Source organism: Emys orbicularis, chromosome 25 (assembly GCF_028017835.1).
Source record: "Emys orbicularis isolate rEmyOrb1 chromosome 25, rEmyOrb1.hap1, whole genome shotgun sequence".
Lineage (NCBI taxonomy): Eukaryota > Metazoa > Chordata > Testudines > Emydidae > Emys > Emys orbicularis.
Genome location: NC_088707.1, coordinates 6,930,717 through 6,952,699, shown reverse-complemented (window position 1 = coordinate 6,952,699; position 21,983 = coordinate 6,930,717). Strand labels below are relative to the sequence as shown.

Below are 21,983 nucleotides of genomic sequence, written 5' to 3'. Positions count from 1 at the left end.
GCTCTGTTGACAATGAAGCTGGCGGCAGCCATTTTGGATGTGGGCACTGACATTGCCAGGCGGGGGGCTGCCCGCCATCTTGGTTTAGGGCATTAAGAAGGATTCGACCCTATTGACGCTCAAAGTTTGAAGGGCCGTTTGGGAGTCGGACACGATGTTTTCCAAGGAGCCTGGTGTCTGCGACGGGTTAGGGCAGGCCCCGACTGCCTCTGAGGCCATGATCGGCCATCTTGGCTGCTGTCAATAGAGCCGCTTGCTGGTTGCATTGATCGAGTCGGTGTGAGTAGGTCGGTGAGTATCGATGATTTTCCTTTGGGAGGTGGGAGAGTTAGGTATTGTGGTCTCCGTACTGCACCTTGCCCTCCTCTCTTCCTGACCACCGGGGGCTTATGGGACTTCATCCCTGGGCTCTGTCTCCTCCAGACTCAGTCGGATATCCGCTGCTGAGGCGGGGTAGGACAGGGGGGATCAGGGGACTGGGAAACGGAGTTGTTTTTTACCCAGCTTGGGTTGGTGGATGAAGCAGCTCATTAGGAGACCAGTGCTCCTTGTAGGATTGAGAACCCCAGTCCCCCCCCCCCTTATTATTTTCACACGCTGCTGTTCCTTAATCTGGCATTGAGATGCTGTGTGATAAAGTCACTTTACCTTTCAATGTCTCCGTTTCCCCATCTTTCAAATAAGGATAATAATACTCCCTATGTGGATTGTAGGCATAACCCAGTAATTTTTGCAATATGCCTAATGGAATGAGTAAGTAAAATCTATATTAATAACTATTTATTTATTATTTTGTTATAGTCTGCTGTTACAAACCTGAGCAGGAGAGAACTCTATCAAATGGAAAGTTTGTGTGCCAGTCACAAATAATGAAAAAGATTAAAAGAAATGGAGGGAAATGTTATTAGATTTTTAAAATCGCAATTCCCACTAAGTTAAGCAGATTTCTTATTGGGATGGGTAAACAGGTAATGAGCTAAAAGTTTATTGTGAGGTTTGTTTATTGCTATAATAATACTTGATACTGTTGTTTATATTTCATTAGCACCATATGGCAGTACAAAGATCTCAGAGTACTTAAAAAAAATAATAATAATCTCACAACAGTCTTATGGGGTATTGTAGATAAGGCCAGACCCGCCCTAGAAACTTTTGCCATTATGGCATTTTTATACCAGCAAAAAGCCTTAGTGTAGACACAGGTATGTTGGCAAAAATGTCATATTGCTTGTAAAACTCATTTTGTTGTGGAAGCTGGGTATGAGCTATACATTGCACTTCTACTGCAGGAAGAGGGGGCCTTGCTGGTATAGTTTATACCAGAAAAATCCTTTCTAGCATAGACAAGGTCTAAATGTTATCCCTATTTCTATTGATGATGAGTGACCTATCTCCTCCAAATCCTAAACCTTAACAAAAACTGAGGTTGTTTCCTTCCACCCCAAACAAATCATGATGTTTGCAGGACTTAAAAATTCTAAGGTTCTTTAGCTGGATGTTATTCTGTAATCTTGATATTTGATGTATTTGAAGACAGGTTATGGAATCTAAAAGAAAGGTCTTGATCATTTTGTGGTCATTTAAGAACGGCACCTTTTCATTTTTGCAAAAGTGTGAACTCTGGGGTTTTGTCCCAATTCTAATGTGGGCAGTTATATTCTGCCTCACTTAAATCCTCTTTCAGATTCAATTGGATAAAGAAGCCTTTGCTAAACTGTTGTATAGTATTCCTGCATATTATTAAACACTGCTGGGGTGGGATGTGGCAGTTGCTGTATTTCAGTGTTGGGTGAAGGATTTGTCTGTACAGCCTGTACATCAGTTATAGTTTGTAAAGTGTTTTGAGATCAGTCTGGCTGAAAAGTTCTGTAGAACTGAAATTCTATTAAGTGTGCATCTTACACATGTGACTTATGATTTTTGTGGCATGTTGCTTAAGTTAACTTCTTGCAAATGTGCACATCCTGTCAAGTTACATACTTCTCTGGACGTGTCAGTGCTGACAGGAAACTATTGGCTAAATGGGACAGACAATCCTGCTGTGAAAAGACTTGATTCAAGTTTTTGCAGAAGTTAATAACCAGTGAAGCTAAACAGCATTTTGCAAATTGCTTAGAAAATTGCTGTATTATCCTGATATAATAACTGTCGTCTGCTCCCGAGGGACAAGAACTGTAGAATTGAGAACAAAGGGCATTTTGTGGCCAATGAGACATTAGTTTCCATATTTAACATGGCCAGGGCTTTATTGTAGTTATAGTTGCATCTTGTTGTTATGGCAGCAGAGCTCTCTAAGCAACATACAGTATATAACCATGTTTAGAGTTGGTTTATTAGGCTGTTCCTGCTCTGTATCTCCAGAGTCAATATTCACTTAGAAGTAAGAGTCAGGATCCTGTGACTGCCTGTGCTCTAAGTGAATGGAAAGTCTATTTCTGGGAGTCTTTATTTGCAGTGCTCCAATGTGTAATATTCTGCACTTAGCCATAATGTTTCAGTTGGTAATCTCAAAGCATTTCACAAAAGTGGGTAACCATTTGACTACATTATACAGATGGTGAAACTGAGACACTGAAGTTCAGCAATTTGCTCAAATATTACGGAACTTGGCATCTAGGCCTCCAATCTCCCATGCTTCTAATAGCAACACTGGCTCACTTTCATAGTTCTTAAAATAGTTACTCCTCGGGGAATTCTGTGCAAAAAAAATCCATGCATGATATTTTCAAATTCTGCATATTTTATTCGTCAAAATAACACAATATAATCGCGCCAGTTTCAATTATTTTGGTAATTTATTTCAAAATACCTGTCAACAAATATGTCTATAACAAAACAGACGACAAAAAAGATTCGGGAAATGTTTTTTGACAAATAGATTCCTTACTAGCATATTAATACAGAACTTTGAGTAATAAATTATTTAAAATACAATACAGAAAAGTATTTCCTGCACCCCTCAGAAGCCATGCAAAGGCTTGGGGGAATCAGGGGTAATGAGGGAGAGGGAAGTAGTTGCTGGGAAGGAGTCTGGGAATGAACTTGGAGGGTTGTTGGATTTGGGTGGGAGAAGTTTTTTGGGAGGGGGATTGTTAGGGGGTTGGGGAGCCTCCCCCTTGCAGACCCTGTCTGACCCCTAGCCTCTCCCATTGATTCAGGCACATCTGTCCCTATTCCTGTGTGTCCCACCACTCTTCCTCCCCCATCCCCATGTTTCCTTGCATTCCCTGCCCATCATGTGTCAATGCATCCCGCAGCCACCCCTCCCCTCCTTCCTTCTGTCCCCATGTGTCCCTGCACCCCCACTCATCCACCCCTCCTCCCCCATCCCCATGTGTCCCTGCACCTCCTGCCCGCCCCCCCCCCCAGCAGTAAATAGTATTAGGATGATTGACAATACCCCTATTTTTACAAAGTATGCATGAATGGAAAAAACACATTTTCCTCCTGTAAATTGTTATAGGTTCTGTTCAGGTGCCTGATGAGAGAGGAAGATAGAAGCCTTCATTGCTGAACTTTTCCATCCTCTGTTGGAAGGAGGAAGGGACCAGGTAATGACTGTAATGCTGCAGCTTGCCAGAACTTTTCTCGCACATAAATCTATGATGGAGCTAATTTTAGGGACTGGGTGGCTCAGGGGATTGGTAATGGGATACCGAGGCTTTTGCTGTTTGCCTGCTAATTCAAAATCCAGTTCAAGTTGGGAATGGCTGGGAAATGGTAAAATCTGATGGCTATTTAGTAACTTGCATGTGGAGAATGTTCAAGGTCCCTGTCCAGCTCCTCTCAAAAATTCCACGATCACTAGTTCTGATTAGTGAAGTGGTATGTATTGGGGAAAGGAGCATGATCCAGGGAGCTGTCGATCAGTACTGAGGTGCATTGGCAGAGCTATATAGTAAAAGTTTGTTGTGCCTGCCCAGGATATGCTTGGTTCAAACCCTAGTATAATCACTCTTTCACTAGCACAGATTGATTGACCTTTTAAAGATATATTAGGGAGAGGGTATGGGGAGGACATTTGTCTTTCTTTTTTGGCCATCGTGTTAAAATAAATTCCCTTGTATGCAGAGCAGTGGGCTGTGTCAGGAATGAGGATCCTTCTTTCTGTCTGGGTTTTCAAGCGTTACCTTCATCGCCTCAGTTTGGAATAAGGCATTTACAGAAGTGTCATTTACATGCTGCATCTGAAGAAGTGAGGTTTTTACCCACGAAAGCTTATGCCCAAATAAATCTGTTAGTCTTTAAGGTGCCACCAGACTCCTTGTTGTTTTTGTAGATACAGACTAACACGGCTACCCCCTGATACATTTCTACACTGACTTAGCATTACCACTAGATGTCACTGTATGAAGCGACTTATTCACCCTTCTAGATCTGAAACTTAAGATAACAAGTTCTTAAATTAAAGGGCTGGATCTGACTCCACTACATGCAATAATCAGATTAACTTTTATCTATGAAGAAAAAACATTTCTGGCTGACAGATCCCTGTGGTCCCTTAACCAGGACTGAAAGTCTTCCAAGGAAGACCCAGAATGAAGAATTTTCTGGCGTCACTTTAGGTTAAATTTTCAAAAGCACCTAAATAGTTTGAGCCTAACTTCCATTTTCAAAAGTGACTGAGGAACCTAAGTCTCATTGAAAGTAATTGAGATGCATTGTCCAAATCTTAGCGGTACCAGCAACTAGAGGAGGTGAAAGGAAAAGCATTCCTGAAGAAGGGTGTGGCTCTTCTGAGAAGTAAAAGCAGTCTTCGTAATATCTAGTGAGGCAATGGTATGTAATGGTTAGGACAAAGGATTGAGAGTTGAGAGACTGGAGTTCTGTACCTGGCCCTGTTACAGGCTTGCCAAATCAGTTAACACTGTCTTTGGTTACCCACCCATAAAATGGGGGTAATACAAATCTACCTTAACAGGGATGTCATGAGGCTTAGTACATGTTTGTAAAGCACTTCACGATCTTCAGTTGAAAAGTGCTGTACAAGAAGTGTTCTATTATACATTATTAATTGCTAGGGTAGGGGGTTTATTTTTAGTGAGACATTAAGAGATCACTTTACCTGCAGCAGCACAGTTAGGTGAAGTGGGGACAAATGACATATGAGTAAAACACGACACAGAGGAGATATCTGAAACATGGGCTTTTCTTTGCATGATTGCACATATCCATTCCATTCCAGGTGTGCGTGCGTGCCCAGTGCACCAGAATCCTAGATTTTTCCCTTAGCAGTGGCTGTTGGGGCAGTACATGGACCCTTCACTACCTTGTGCTGCTGCATGTTGGCATAAAGATCCTGGCCACCCCAGACCCTTCTCAGTTCCTTCCTACCATTGTGATTGGTAGTCGGAGTGCATCAACTTGCTACTGCAAGTTTCTCCCTTGACAGGAAAATTGTCTTTCATTCTGTGAATAGTAAGTGTATTTGTTAGTGTTAGATTAGTATAGGTTTTCTTTGTTATTTTTCTTGGAGCCTAGGTTCCGTTTTTTTTCACTGGGTACCAATACCTGGTACTGGAATATGCCTTGGTCTCTGGATTTTAAGCCTTGTGCAGGCTACAAGAAATCTATGCCAGTGAGTGACCCTCATTCCACCTGCCTGAAGTGCCTCAGTGAGGGTCGTATTCAAGACTGCTGCCAGATTTGCAGGACTTTAAACCCTGGACAAAAAACAATAGAGAGGTGAGGCGGTGTCACGTCCTCTTGGAGGCAGCCCTGCGTATGCCTTCGGAACCTTCCCGCTTGGGGCACACACCGAGTACTCTGCATCAATGCAGATTGCTCCTCTGGACATCACTTCTGAATGTTGGCACTGATCCCCTACCCTGGCGCCAAGAAAGAAGCACAGAAGATCAGATTCGTCAAAGGAGCAGAGGCTTGGCTCCACTAGCACAGTGGTTCTTAAACTGTGGGTTGGGACCCCAAAGTGGGTTACGATCCCGTTTGAATGGGGTTGCCGGAGCTGGCTTAGACTTGCGGGGGCCAAGGGCCGAAGCCAAAGCCCGAGTCCCACTGTATGGGGCTGAAGCCTGAGAGCTTCAGCCTTGGGGGTGAATGGGGCTGAGTGGGGCTTTGGCTTTGCCCACCCCCCATCTGGGGTTGCAGGGATCAGGCAGGCTCGGGCTTCGGTCCCCCTTCCGGGTTGGGTAGTAACTTTTTTTTGTCAGAAGGGGGTCGCGGTGCAATGAAGCTTGAGAACCCCTGCACTAGAGGATGGAGGTCCCTGCTACCATCCACCAGTAAAGAATCAAGTGGACAGGGTAGAGCATCCTCTGGGAAGAGATGCTTTCACGTACCAGTCTATTCTCATCCGGGGTTGTTCACTCTGGCATCGGTGCCCACGCTGTTGAGACCTACTCCCACTACAGTGCCAACTCGTTCGGTGCAGCAAGAGCATAAGGAAAATCTCTTGGTACTGATGATGCCAGAGTACCTGTGTAGCAGCACAAGACCTACTCTGCCTTCCAATGATATACTCTCTTATGGTCCAGAGGACAAATTGGCTGGTAACAGTGGATCTTCCGGCCCCAACTATGGACTTACCTTTGAGTCATGATCAGCTGTTGGTACCATGGGGAGGCTAGATTTTCAGAGCATCCAGCACTTTCTCTACTGGTGCAGTCAAAGGATAAACCCAGCATGCTTTTCCTGGTGCTGCTATCTCTGGAGAGATGCTCCTTGACCTTGGCACCATTTAGCTCAGTGGTTAGGCAACTCGGGGTGTTCCTCAGAGTCTGAGGTAGGCTCTTATGCCCCTTAATCCCAATGGCACTTCCCTTTGCCTTCATCAAGGGAATTTTGCTAATGGTACCTACCAGATGTCCAGAGACAGGGACCCATGGGTCCTATCCTATACTGATCGCCCTGCAGGAACCCATAGGGCATGCCTCCCACTTCCATGTCTGTACCACAATCTGCCCTCATTTCCTTCTATATTGGTGTCTGTCCAGTAAGAGGGAATTGATGGAGGTCTGGGGTGGCTCTGCCCTTTATACCATTGTGCAGCAGCGGAGGGCACATGTGCCACCCCACTGGGTACTGCTACGGGATAAACCTCTGACTCTGGTGCCCTGGGTGCGCACACATCGGAAGTGGAATGGACATGTACAATGCATCTTGAAGAACAACAATTACAGAATAGGTAGTAACTTTTTTGGTTTTGTTATTTTCCCCCCCACCCCCCCAAAAAAGTCATATCTGCTTACATACAAATAATCCAGGTGGCCAGCTCTAAGAGGTAGAGATGTAACAGCCATTTAGCAAGAACAAGGCAAATGGTTCAGTACCTTTTTTTTTTTTTTTTTTTTAAAGGTCCTGGTTTACTGCTGTGGATGGCTAATGTCTTCCCACTTTTTCCATTAAGACTCCTATAGGTGTTTACGAAATGGTTCCAGTCAGTTCTTTTTCTAGCTTCACCGAGAGTTGTTCTAAATCTGCCACTCTGTTGTCTCAGTTTAACAGCTCTAGTCAATAAGAACATAAGAATGGCCCTACTGGCCCATCTAGCCCAGTATCCTGTCTTCTGACAGTGGCCAGTGCCAGGTGCCCCAGAGGGAATGAACAGAACAGGTAATCATCAAGTGATCCATCCCCTGTCGCTCATTCCCAGTTTCTGGCAAACAGAGGCTAGGGACACCATTCCTGCCCATCCTGACTAATAGCCATTGATGGACCCATCCTCCATGAATGTATCTAGTTCTTTTTTGAACCCTGTTATGGTCGTGGCCTTCACAACATCCTCTGGCAAGGAGTTCCACAGGTTGACTGTGCGTTGTGTGAAGAAATACTTCCTTTTATTTGTTTTAAACCTGCTGCCTATTAATTTCATTTGGTTACCCCTAGTTCTTGTGTTATGAGCAGTAGTAAACAACACTTCTTTATCTACTTTCTCTACACCAGTCATGATTTTATAGACCTCAGTCATATCTCCCCTTAGCTGTCTCTTTTCCAAGCTGAAAAGTCCCAGTCTTATTAATCTCTCCTCATACGGCAGCCGTTCCATACCCCTAATCATTTTTGTTGCCCTTTTCTGAAACTTTTCCAATTCCAATATATCTTCTTTGAGATGGGGCGACCACATCTGCACACAGTATTCAAGATGTGGGCGTACCATGAATTTATATAGAGGCAACGTGATATTTTCTGTCTTCTTATCTATCCATTTCTTAATGATCCCCAACATTCTGATCGCTTTTTTGACTGCCGCTGCACACTGAGTGGATGTTTACAGAGAACTATCCACAAAGACTCCAAGATCTCTTTTTTGAGTGGTAACAGCTAATTTAGACCCCATCATTTTATATGTATAGTTGGGATTATGCTTTCCAATATGCATTACTTTGCATTTATCAGCATTAAATTTTATCTGCCATTTTGTTGCCCAGTCACCCAGTTTTGAGAGATCCTTTTGTAGCTCTTTGCCTGGGTCTTAACTATCTTGAGTAATTTTGTATCATCTGCAAATTTTGCCACTTCACTGTTTACTCCTTTTTCCAGATTATTTATGAATATGTTGAATAGGACTGGTCCCAGAACATACCCCTGGGGGTCACGACTATTTACCTCTCTCCATTCTGAGAACTGCCCATTTATACCTACCCTTTGTTTCCTATCTTTCAACCAGTTACCAATCCATGAGAGCACCTTCCCTCTTATCCCGTGGCAACTTACTTTGCGTAAGAGCCTTTGGTGAGGGACCTTGTCAAAGGCTTTCTGAAAATCTAAGTACACTGTATCCCCTTGGTCCACATGCTTGTTGACCTCCTCAAAGAATTCTGATAGATTGGTGAGGCATGATTTCCCTTTACTAAAATCATGTTGACTCTTCCTCATCAAATTATGTTCATCTATATGTCTGACAATATTGTTCTTTATTATAGTTTCAACCAGTTTGCCCGGTACTGAAGTCAGGCTTACAGGCCTGTAATTGCCGGGATCACCTCTGGAGCCCTTTTAAAAAATTGGTGTCACATTAGCTATCCTCCAGTCATCTGGTACAGAAGCTGATTTAAATTATAGGTTACAGACTACAGTTAGTAGTTCTGCAGTTTCACATTTGAGTTCCTTCAGAACTCTTGGGTGAATACCATCTGGTCCTGGTGACTTATTGCTGTTTAATTTATCAATTTGTTCCCAAACCACCTCTAATGATACCTCAATCTGGGACAGTTCCTCAGATCTGTCACCTAAAAAGAATGGCTCAGATTTGGGAATCTCCCTCACATCTTCAGCCGTGAAGACCGATGCAAAGAATTAATTTAGTTTCTCCACAATGGCCTTATCGTCCTTGAGTGCTCCTTTAGCACCTCGATCGTCCAGTGGCCCCACTGGTTGTTTTGCAGGCTTCCTGCTTCTGATGTACTTAGCAATTTTTTTTTATTACTTTTTGAATCTTTAGCTAACTGTTCCTCAAATTCTTTTTTGGCCTTCCTAATTGTATTTTTACACTTCATTTGCCAGTGTTTATGCTCCTTTCTATTTTCCTCACTAGGATTTAAGTTCCACTTTTTAAATGATGTCTTTTTGCCTCTCACAGCTTCTTTTACTTTGTTTAGCCACGGTGGCTCTTTTTTGGTTCTCTTACTATGTTTTTTTTTAATTTGGGGTATACATTTGAGCCTCTATTCTGGTGTCTTTAAAAAGTTTCCATGCAATTTCCACAGATTTCACTTTTGGCATTGTCCCCTTTAATTTTTGTTTCACTAACCTCCTCATTTTTGTGTAGTTCCCCTTTCTGAAATTAAATGCTACAGTGTTGGGCTGCTGTAGTGTTTTTCCTGCCACAGGGATATTAAATTTAATTATATTATGGTCCCTATTACCAAGCAGTCCAGCTATATTCACCTCTTGGACCAGATCCTGTGCTCCACTTAGGACTAAATCACGAATTGCCTCTACTCTGGTGGTTCCAGGGCCAGCTGCTCCAAGAAGCAGTCATTTAAGGTGTCGGTAGAGCTGCATCAGAAGAGCTTCTCATTCCCTAGCATATAATGCTAGGACAATTCCCATGCTCTGTCCTTGGAGAGATCTTCAAGTTCTACATGACAAATCGTCACTGTCTTTCACAAAAACATCTCTGTTTCAGGGCTGATGGCGTCTTTGTGCTGCCAACTGCATGTCACTGGCTAGGAATCTTGGGCCTGATTCTTTACTGTCTTGAACCTTGTGTAGTTATTTATACCTGTGCAAATAGGGTGTAGAATGCCAACGTTCTGATTTGGTAGTTCTTAAACTTTTTTCGCACGTGTACATAGATGATACAAGGTGCAAAGCTGTAGTGAATCTAGTCTGGACTAAAGAGCGGATGCAATTTCACAGCAGTAAGCCTGGCTCTGCAGCCGTTGAGCCTTCACTTCAGTTGGAGTTGAGGGTGCCCAGCACGTCGCACTTTTCAGGGTTAGGCCCAGTCTGAGTGAACTTGTGTATAGCCCAGACTGTAGCAGTCATGAAGATAGTCTAGGATGTTGGATTCATTTCTATGTTGGCACAGTGTACTTATTCATGGATTTAGCAATTAAAATATTCATCAGCTGTTGCATGCAAAGGGGACTCTAGTTTTGAGAGTATGTGCCTACAGTCCTTTCAGCAAACAGCTGGCTGAGATGGACCGATGCCTCTTCTTCATTCCCTTTCTGCTCTGATTTCCCATGAAGCAGAGGGCAGCTCAGAATCCTTTTGTTTGGTAACCCCAAGTTCCTTTTCCAAGCCAGTTTGAATGTAGCAAGGATATGGATTGTAGTGTAAACAATAACTACAAAAATCTTCAATATCAAGAGACAGTCTTGGCCACCTACCACTTATTGAGTTAGAAGTTTTGCAGGGCACAGCTAGCTTTAGGTAGCCAAAGGTACTACAGGGAACTCCAACAGAACCCTTACAATTACTTTTTCTGCTGTGGCTTTGGCATCACAGGCAGTTCTCTGGAGCCAGCATTTTCTGGCATCCAGGAACAAGGTCCAGGCCAGTTTGGCCCAGCTGACTTTTAGTGTAACGGAAAGTAGTCCAGTCTGAGCTTTGCTGAAAGCGAAAAAGTTTTCATTCAGCTATAGCTGCAGATTTCCTGGTTCTTTCCCCTGGCCCCAATGTTATAATTGAATTTATTGAATAGGCCCATAATAAAAGTAATTTTTGCTAAGCAGGGTCAAAACACCTCGTGATGGGCCAAATGTTTTATGCCTTCCCAGCCCCACCCCCACCAAGTTTGGGTGTTTTGTATCCTCTTGGCTGCTTTTGAATTCATGACCTGCTCCTTGAATACATTCCTTCCAGTCTAAGCAGTGCTCTCCAACTGCCTGGCACTGATGTTAATGTCTTGCTTCCTGATCAATCAAGTCCTTTGCACACTTCCTTAAAGGAAAACTCTACTCATTTTATTCAGCCCAATGGCCCAAACGTTCCCAGGGGTAAGAAACATTTATCACCAGGACTAAAACTTTGACACACGTGGGAAGGGAGATTAAAATGTTTATCCCACTTGGCATTTCTGACCCTATCCTGTGGGCAGTCATTTTCCTCTAAAATTGACCCAGGCAATGTGGATAATGAGTAGCAGAGACTATGTAATTTCCTACCAACCTGAATAATGGTTTGACTGTAATAAAGAAAAAAAAAGGGGGGGGGGGAGGGGGGAGAAAAGCTTTAAGCACAGACTATGCCCTTGGTTACAGATGGTCCATTTCCCTGGAGTCAGTGGGTGTACTGGGGACAGAATCTGGTTTGCAGTGTTTCAGTATTTAAATAGTGGCCCCAATTCCCCATTGTCCTGTGCCTTTTGTAGTCACACCAATATGTATAAAATGTTCTCAGATCAGACTGCTAGCATTTTATACCCACTTTACCCTGGATTACATGAGTGCAGTGATGAGTTGGGCCAGTAACATGTCCTTTTTTTCTAATGTGTCAAACTGTTATCAAAGCATATAGGGAAACAAGATGACCGTTCTTTCCAGTAGGCTTGCACTCTGCCAGAATCACTCTTCAACAAGATGGCCGCCCTAGGAGAAGGTTCAGAAATGCCGGCTGGAATTGAAAGTTTATTTGAAAACTCCTGTCTTCAGTTTATTTATGGTAAAACAAAACCCGCCCCAATCTTCTTTCCTTTGGAACTTCTAGACTGTTATGCTGAGCCAAATGGGTTGTTTTCCTTCAGTATCTGCTTTTTCTTCCTATATTCTGCCAGTTACTAAACAGCTCTCTCTATGTAACCTATTTCCTAATTCATGGGGTCTTAAGCTTTTTCAAAATGAGAAAACCATCTTAATAGAAAAATTTGTCATTGGAATCACCTTGCCTCTGTGATAGAATAACATTCCTGTGCCAAATATAGCAGTTTACATGGAAAAGTAACATCAGGAAAATATTTAATGCATGTTTAACTTATTCTAATGCAATTTAGTAGCTGGAAACAAAGCAATCCAACACCAAGTGACCAGCCAGCTGCCTGCAGGCCACCAGCTAATGCTCTGTGGATCACAACTGGTCCATAGATAAGAGTTCGAATTACAGAGGGTCTCATACACTAGTTCAGAAGCAATGTTTTCCCCCCCCCACCGCAGGAATGTAATGCTTACTCCTGCTGTTTTTTAATTCATTCTCCTAAGCAAGCCATTGTTCTGTGACTATTAACACTTTGCATTTAACGGAGCCCCTCTTCTCAAGGGGATCGCAAAGCATTTTAACAAACAATAGTTAAGCCTCTGAGGTAGGGTAACCTTTTTATTGTGGTGCAGTGACTTTTTTTTTCTCAGTGTGAGTCAGTGGCAGAGTTGGGAACAGAACACGTGAGTGGGGATTTTTAGTGTCTCATTCTATCCACGGGACAGCATTCCCACACTGTTTCCCTAGCCAGACCCTTTATCTTCTGAATCCATGCATTATCTGGCATTGATTCCTCAGTGCTTGACTGGTTTCCTCTCACTGGTGCTAGTCTTTATTCATTTACATGCTCCCTTACTGAACTGGCAATGTTTGACATCAGTGATTCCTCTTAAGTGAATTTATTACTTTCTGCCGTATGATAATACGTAACTTAGTGCAAATTGTCTGTTTCATAATCTCTCGTCTTACTTTTATTAGGCGTTGATGGCAAAGGTCCCTCTGAATTCAGTGTAAGCCGGATCAGACTCTGAAGTAGCTTAGATGTGTGGCGAATAATCTGTCAAAGCCTCTAATTTAAAAAAATAACATCAGTTATGCTGTTTTACATCAAACCATGTGAATGTACAAACTGCCCACTAGTGAAAAGCAGCCATCTTTGGGGGATGGGGATAGAAGGCAGGTAGCCATTTTATGTAACAATGTAGAGTGAGTGAGAAGAATTTTGTTCAAGGACACTGAGGGAAAGCCTGGTTCATACAAAAACATACCCTTTGAAGTTTCACTCAAAGATCAAGACCTTAAAACTAAGCTTTGTCTCCCTCCCACCCATAGTAAACAGCAAGGAATTTACTTAATCTCATTCAGGACTTGTCTGATAGACCAGAATGGTGATACTGTAGCTGGATCTGTTCATTCTGAGAGATTTCCAGTTTGCTTGTCAGTCCCTCCAGTGAAGCTGATAGACTCAGAGCCAAGGAGGGGGAGATGGAGTTGTGTGGTGTTTTTTTTAGGTGTGACTCAGGGCAATGAGAGGAGGAAAACCTGTTACACACAAATAGACGCTCCTACACATACAGACTATAAATACTGAGCATAGTGCTGAACAGACTGTGCTTTTTAAAAAGGCTACTCTTTGGGAGAGTATTGACTAGATCAGCACTTTGCTTCAGATACCATGGGACAGATTTGATAGATTTTGAAGCTCTGATGCAGAATTTGCTCTTCCTGATGAGGTAGCTGGCATTCTGGGGTTCTGCAAACAGAGAGATGGGTGAGAATGGTAGTTGGCTGGCTGCAGTAGATCTCTGCAGTAGATTAGTTCTGCTTCTTGACTGTTCAGGATTGGAAGGTTACAGAAATTACAACAGCAGGATTAATAAAAACCAGCAGATAGAATACAATAAACAAAACTTGGGTTCTTAACCTTGGGCCCTTTAGCACTCACAATAAGCTTACATCACTTCTTCTGCTGTTTTACAGCATAGCATTCAGGAACCTCTGTTATGAGGAGATGACTGCATTGTTCAGCTATATTTGAGCACAGCATCCAGGATCCAGCACATCAGAAAAGTAACTGCTTTACCTCCGCCATTCTCAGAGCTGTGGCAGTGACTTCTGGAAGTGCAGCAGCTCTTGAAGAGGTCCAGAATGCACAGCATGTAGACTTTTGCTTCTGTGACAATAGACACAAACCTTCCATCCTGGTCTGATTTGATGAGATTGAGGTGAGATTTTAAAATAGCTGCAGCCCTCTGGATGGATAAAAATTAGTTGTTTTCCCATTGTGGAGTAATTTAAAACCAACTGTTTTTAGCAGGATGCCAAATACAGCAGCTGTCAACCTTGTTAATTATCAACTCATCCCACTCCTAACCATCTTCCTTCCTTACAGTTCTTTTCTCCTCTTCTTGGGAAGCTCTGCCTAAAAGTCTTAGAGGTAGTAAGCTTAGAGGCATTGGCAGAAGGAAATAAATCATGGCCCCAGGAGACCCTATAGGTAGGGCACTGTAGCTATGTCACTCTAATCTCATAGTGTAGATGCTTTCTACAGTGACGGAAGATGGTTTTTTTTTTTGTTTTTGTTTTTCCCCATCACTGTAGGATCTCCATCTCCCTGAGCAACAGTAGCTAGGTCAAAGGAAACAGTCTTTGGTCAACCTAGCTGCATCTACACCAGGGATTAGCTCATCATAGCTACAGTGCTCAAGGGTGTGGATTTTTCACATCCCTGAGTGCTGTAGCAGTGTCAACCTAACTTTTAAGTGAAGACCAGACCTAAGAATCTAGGGGAGGAAGAAACAACTTGGTGGGGAAGACTGGATCAAATTCGGAAGATGATCTGGGGTAGTGCTTCTCCTCAAAGTAGCAAAGCTAAACTGCATCCCATTGCAGCCTGCAAACACCCCGGCTGTATTTATAACACATGATCTGGTTAACTCAGGCACTGGGACACATTTGTATTACCTCTGTTATGCCAGAGTGAAACAACTGCATGGAAACACCAGTGCTGAGGTGGCATGAAGCGTGATAGTTTTCGATTTGTGTCCAGTTGTAGAAATTGTTTGAAAGGCGAGTTTGAACTTTCACAAGGTGTGGACCAATTAAATGATCAGGGATTAATAGAAGGGTGACGCTACCAGTCAAAAGCTGTGACAAGAGAATGCGGTCACAGTTGCTTCTATTCAGCATTGCTAATTCCATTCTTCACTGTTTTCTTATGATGGAGCTGTTCTCTTACCCATGTGCCCTCGTCAGTTCCTGCTCCATTCTTCCTTCTTGTATCTTGGTGCTCCCAGCTGACTTATGTGCATCTCCTGTTCCTTTGACACTATTCCATGTGGACCTTGATAGTTAAGTGTAGTTATTTCCAGGGCCAGTGGTTTGCTATTGAAAAGGCTTTGTGTACAAAAAGGCAGAAACAGCCTAGAAGAGACAGATAGATTTTACTCTTAATTTCATACACACATTTTGAAGGGTGGGGGGGATTCTATGTGGTCAGACAGGAGAACAGGCTCAGGGACTTTCTAATTAACAGGGAGTTAAGGTACTAGTGTGAGGTCTTAGGTGAATTGAGGAGAACCTGTAGAAACAGCATCCAGCAGAAGAGTCATCTGGGAATATGTAGTATGATTTTTCCCCTGCCTTCAAGAGAGAGGTGCTGTGAATAAGGTCCATAGTGTGTCCTTCTGGGAGAGGCTGGAACTAGAGTATTACTATTTTATTTATTATTATCATCATCATCATCATCTATGAATTATTTGTATTCCTGTAGCACCTAGGAACCCCATGGTAGTACTGTAGGTGTTTTACAAACACAACAAAAAGAAGGCAGGTTTGAGCTTCCGCACATGGAGATCCTAAATCATTCCTGCCCATGATGGGATAGGATTGGAGTAGATGTGAGCTCCCACACAATTGGTGCTCCTGCATAATTTCTTACAGTACCATGTGCTAGGAGAGGGTAGGCCAGTAGTATCTGTGAGCTCCCAAACAGGGACTGATTCTACAGTACCCATAGTTAGGAGTGATTGGACTAGGAGATTTTATGGGGATGGCAATGGGTGTGTGTGTATCTATCTCTATCTCTAAATTTCTTTTAAAAATGTTAGTAACAAAATTGTAGCTTATTTCATCTGTGCTTCAATTACAAGATTCATTCTATGCGTCTGTCATTCCTTCATTGACTGAAGTATTGCAACGTACACATGCACACCCTCTGAAAGAGAGTTCTTCTTGAAATAAGAAGATGATTGCGCTCAATGCAAGAGTTATGTCCTGAGTGTTCCCCATGCAAATTGAAGCAGCAAGCTTGTTGGAAGGGAGATAGAGGAAGACGATGAAGAGCACTGCTCTGCTGTGATATCCACTAAAGGAGGTCAGCTGCTCACTCCTGTCGCATAATGTTTTCTTGTCTCCAGAAAGGTTGGAGGGGAGCCGAGGCTGCTTTGCCACCTCACTCCTTTCCCCTCTCTCTTATCTAGTTAAGCCACAGCTTCCCAGGCTCTGCTGCGTCTGCATGAGATATGCATACCACACCCGTCTCGCTGCACACCAACCATCCCCTCCTGGGGAAGCAGAAAAATGATGTCTGAAACCATTAGACAGAATCTGATCCCAGGGTGGGCTAGGACAGGATTACAAGAGCCACTCTAAGTTTTTATATAACAATGTCTCTTGGCCTGAAGTTTGATCACATACCTTTCAGTTCGGACTAGGACATAAAACTATATGTTGCATAATAGCTTGCATACAAAATGTGTGAAATAGAACTACAAAGTTCAAATGAAAGCAAGAGCAGGAAAGATGATCCCAAATGATATTTGAGAATTAAGGGGGTGGGTGGGGTGATGGAGTAAGAGACAAAGAGGTAGCGAAAGGCTCTTCTAGGCAGTGGGAGATGCAAGGGAGAAGGTCCTTGCACCTGAAGGAGTGAAGGAATGGAGAAGTAGATTGGTTCTAGGAGTCACATTTTCAAAATATCTCAGGACCAGATTTCCAGGTGTTCAGCCCCTACAATTGGAGGACCAGATTTTCAGCACCCAGCAGCTCACATTGTGACACTTTTGTGAACAGATTTGCAAGAGAACTCTGCACCCAAAATCCAGAGCAATGGTGAAAATTTGGCTCTGACTGTGGGTACTGAGCTCTCTTTAAAACCCTGGCCTACCTGAGTGGAAGGGGTAGGGAGGGAAATAGAAGTGAATGAATCCTGTGTGGAAATAAAATACAATTCTGTTCTGCGGTCAGACGTATGCGAGCAGACTCTTGCACCCATGCAGAGCCTTTGAGTTTACATGTGAGTGTAGGAGGTCTGCCTGCCTGGATCTGATTTGCAGGATTGGGTCTTATTTTTGTACCGAATAGAGTATTTTCAAAGAAAATGAGTTAGCTAATTCCAGCTATCAGACAGTAAATGGTGTAAATTGCAGAAAACTGGTGCGAAGGCGTTGTATAGTGAATTAAGTTTAAAACAATAAGTGAGGCCAATAGCAGAGGAAGAAGCTATCCAATATGATTGATAAGAAGTTTATGCTGATGTGCTATGTGTCTCAAATAATTCCTTATTTTAGAACATTCAGGGTCCTACTTAAACTCTCCAAATCCAGGTGAAACCACTCTGCAGCTGCCATGCCAACACTTAAACTCTGTGTACTGCAAGCCACCATCACGTCAGAGAAGATGCACCAGGCACAAGACCTAGAGTACATGTGAGTCTTGCATACCTGTCTGTGACATTATGGAGTAGCTACCCTGCTTTGTTGTCCCTCTGTTGTGGTACCCATGGTGTGTTGGTTTGTCCACTGCCTAGAGGCTCTGGCAGTACCCCCGTACAAGATAGTTTGGGGGAGAGGGGGGGCGTCTGCATTTTCTGGCTTTTTTGAGGTTCATCCAGTTCATTAATGCTGTTTTGAACATATTTAAAATGTAGCTTAATTTCCTGTGTGTATTTGTTTCTATCTTTTCCTTAGCGGATCCAAAGAGAGTAAGCTGGGAGTATAAAGCAGAATGGAACCAAATTCATCCACTGCAGTTGACGGTTACACTAGGGTCTGAATTTGGCCCAGTGCATTTAACCACCTTCACCATGTTCCTGTGATACAGCTTTTAAATATTTTATAGGATTTGGATCTTGTGTGATTTTTAAGCTTGTAGATTTTGAGATGCCTGGAATGCTGTGGCAGGTAGGTGATATCAAAATAAAATATATTAATAATATGGGGCCTAACTTTGAGGTGTGTTTTTTTTTTTTTTTTTTTAATTCATTCCATAGGATTTGACCTATGTGTATTATCACCATGTAATCACATGATGGACTAACAAACTGGATCATCTTGGATTTTCTCTTATTCTCTACAGGCGGCCCAATGATCCTGTTTCCCCCCCCCCCAACCTTTAACCCTTCCATTATTATTGAAGCCCTATACTACAGCGATCTCCCTTTAGGCAGGGGGTGGGGCACTGGATGGGACAATCTTTGGAAGCTACAAGTGCCGTTCCTTCATTTAATTAGAGCCACTTCCAGAATCTACACTCCTAGGGGCTTGATCCTGCAAGTACCACAGTATCTCCTGGAGATACCGAATGCAGTCAACCCATTAAAGTCCATTTGAGTTGAGGGCACCCTGCAGATTGGAGGATTGGCATCTAAAGAGAAAGGGTATGATCTCTTTGGCAACAGGAGCTGGATTAGACCCTAAAACCTGGACTGGGAGTCAAATCCTGGAGGTACAGAACATCATCACTAATGGCTTGTGTATCTGGCACTAGCATGAGTTACTCTGGTTTGAAAGCAGCATAAATTGCACTAGTGCAAGCCCTGCCGTATGCTGGTGTAGCACATCTACCTTGAGACTTTGCATCAGTGCAGCTCTACTGTTGCAAAAATTGCTAATGTAGACAAACCCTAACCTATCACTTAAGCCCACATGGCTTTCCCTTCCTTGTCTATACCTGTTTCTGATTTATCTCTGTGGCATCTTTATAAATCCACAGTAGCTACTTAGCTTTGATTTTTTTTTCTTTTTCTTTCCCTTCTCATTCACCTATCACATTTTTTAAAGTGATATTATTTGAGGGGGGAGGTATGCTGAGATAGAACTCTTGGATTTCACCTGAAAGAAGGAAGAAGCTATGGTCCATCTAGTAGGGAATAGTACTAGTGAAACTACTGTTAGGAGAAAACTCTCCTTAATAAGTTTTTCTAGTTTAAAGACAAACCATGAACATTTCACTGACTTCAGCGGGGGCAGAGTTAGGCTAAAACTGAGTGCTTTTCCAAATCTCAGCCTTGCACTGAAAGGCACTAAGGGACCATGGACCAAACATGAGGTCAGACATTAGGAATCCTGAGTTCTAATCCTGCCTGCTAACTTGCTGCATGGCCATAAGCAGGTTTAAACCTCTTCCTGCCTCAAGTTTCCCCAACTGCAAAAGAGGGCTAATACTTAAAAGCCTCTCTCACAGGGATATTGAAAGAATAAATATTTGTACATGGCTTTGAAACTATAATTACTAAGTATTTTCATTAGTGACTTGTTCATAAACACGCTTTGCAGTCACTGAGGATCCAGCATTCTTCACGCAAATTATATCACCTCAAAGAAAGTACTATAAGCACTTCAGGCAATTGTTAGAAATGGCTACGTTATTTGACGTGGATGATGGCATAAGTGTGTTATTAATGGACTGTTCAGTCAAAAACTAATAGTACTCTAAGTAGATACAAAGATACCATCTTCTAAAGAGATGGATTTCATGCAGTTATGAAATGTTGCAGCAATATTTTTGTCTTCTCTTTTCTATGCCACCAATCATTATTAGGACAATCAGAATTACTTGTGAGAAAAGACTGAAACGGTGTCCTTTGATTTCTGTTCTTGCAGAATATATTTTCCATAGGTAATATCTTTTTTAAAATTAAGCAACTCATCCCCTACTAGTAGGTAACAGCCTAAAAATTTAAAATATTAAGCTATATGAGCAAATATGCTTGCTCCCTCCCCCCCACCGTGATAGCTTTTATTCTAAAATTTCAGAGGTTGGGACAACTTTCTTCATATTCTGTGTCTGATAATTATCAGGACCACCTAGCCATACACTTTCTCTCTTTAGCTCTGACATATATGATGATGCTCTTCTAGCTATATCACAGTACTGGCAGTAAGAAAACATGCTCTCCTTGAAGAAGCATACTCTCTGTGAAGTAGAATATGGATGCTGCTGCAAATGCATCATATGGCATATTGTGTCAAGAAAAATGGATTGTTACTTCTAATTGTCCTGTAAAATAATTTCATTTTTTTAAAAAAGGTCTAAGAATCAGAGTGCTAAAAACTGAACCTGTTAAGCTACCTCATTTTCTCTCTCTCTCCTCCTCCTCCCCCCCCCCCCCCGCCTTTTGCATGTAGATAAATCAGTAGCTGGGCGTCCAGATGATTTGGAGGATTCCTGGAAGAGGTGAAAACCTAAGTCACAGTGTTCAAATCTGACCTAGCAATGACTGAAACTTGGTACTTTCTGACAGCTACTCAGTAAGGCTCACAGGCTGGGAAGTGAATGGGGAATGCTTGCTGTAACTTTAGTGTGAATAAAGGACTTCAGTCTCCTGATCTGACATCTCCTGGGAACACTCAAACTTGATAAAAATGAAATGAAGTACACTTGTGTGAACACTTATTTCTTGTGGTCTGATTGAAGATGGAAAGATAAATTACAGCAAACTTCTCATTGATATCAACTGGAGTAGTGCACCAGAACTAATATTCTTTGTAACACTAATAATTAAATTCAAGCTTTTTAGTCCTGATAGCTAGTGGTGCACTTCAACTAAACTTGTTTATCAGCATAGTTATTTCATATGGTATTAGGAAACAGTTGGTATACCCTTCCTTTAAATGATCAGGCACCTATTATAGGTTAATTCCTGAATCCAGAGGAGTCTTAACTATTTTTCTATGCTCCTTTTATTCCAGGTCATATAAGAATCTGTATTAAACAATTATTTAACTGCAAGCTAGTGGGACCCTATTATAGTGAAATGTTTTCCTCACAAAAGAGGTTCCTTGTAAGTAAAGGTTTTGCTGCACTAGAAATAGAGGTCCAGTACACCCAAGTTCTGAATAAGATGGTGTTTCTGTTCAATATTTGGAGAAAATAATCATCTACGCTCATATGTCATCAACTGTGCTCAAACCCTTTATCAGTGAATCACTTTGGACACAGAGAAAAAAGACCAAGTTTCTTGTTAGGTGTGCAGTGTGGCAGAAGTGGTGCTTTGTTCTGCTACTAAAGTAGTAGTGAATTAAACCTCTGTTCCCCTGGTCTAAGAAGCTTCCACTGTAGCAAGCTTGATGTTCAGTTCACTTCACAATTTTTTAAAGTGGTGGTACGTCAGCCGATGAGCTTTAGTAACTCTTGTTAGACAATATTCACATTCTAGCGCCAGGCGCAAGCCAGGAGTCCTGACTCCCACCCCATACTAACCACCTGTTTGTGAAGGGTTGAGAGAATATAGGTTTCAGAGTAGCAGCCGTGTTAGTCTGTATCCGCAAAAATAACTAACAAATTTATTAGAGCATAAGCTTTCGTGGGCTACAACCCACTTCTTCGGATGCATATATGCATATATGCTCTAATAAATTTGTTAGTCTCTAAGGTGCCACAAGTACTCCTGTTATTTTTGAGAGAATATAGTGTCTCTATGTCAAAGCCTACTACGTGTTTTGTGTCAGCCACTACATCCTGTGTGTGCTCGGCGCAGGCAGGCCCTACCACAGCGAGCTTCCCCCACGTGGTCCTGGTGTAGGCCTCGCCCTCTTGCCCCGCAGTAGCTGGCTCTAAAAGTGGAAAAGAAACTCGGTCTCGCCAGTGAGGCTGCAAAGCAG

General features: G+C 42.5%; 1 long non-coding RNA gene across 7 annotated transcripts; it reads left to right on the top strand.

The window, feature by feature from the left end:
* Positions 1–67: 67 nt before the first annotated feature.
* LOC135894539 (uncharacterized) lies at positions 68–20,758 on the top strand. 7 transcript variants are annotated; one of them, XR_010562376.1, is made up of 9 exons: positions 68–291; positions 3,464–3,551; positions 11,952–12,069; positions 14,080–14,324; positions 16,251–16,474; positions 17,706–17,807; positions 18,069–18,281; positions 18,457–18,825; positions 20,508–20,758. It is a non-coding gene; the product is annotated as an uncharacterized LOC135894539 (long non-coding RNA). The 7 variants fall into 7 exon arrangements; XR_010562379.1 differs by lacking the exon at positions 18,457–18,825 and adding an exon at positions 802–968; XR_010562373.1 differs by lacking the exon at positions 18,457–18,825.
* The last annotated feature ends 1,225 nt before the right edge of the window (positions 20,759–21,983 follow it).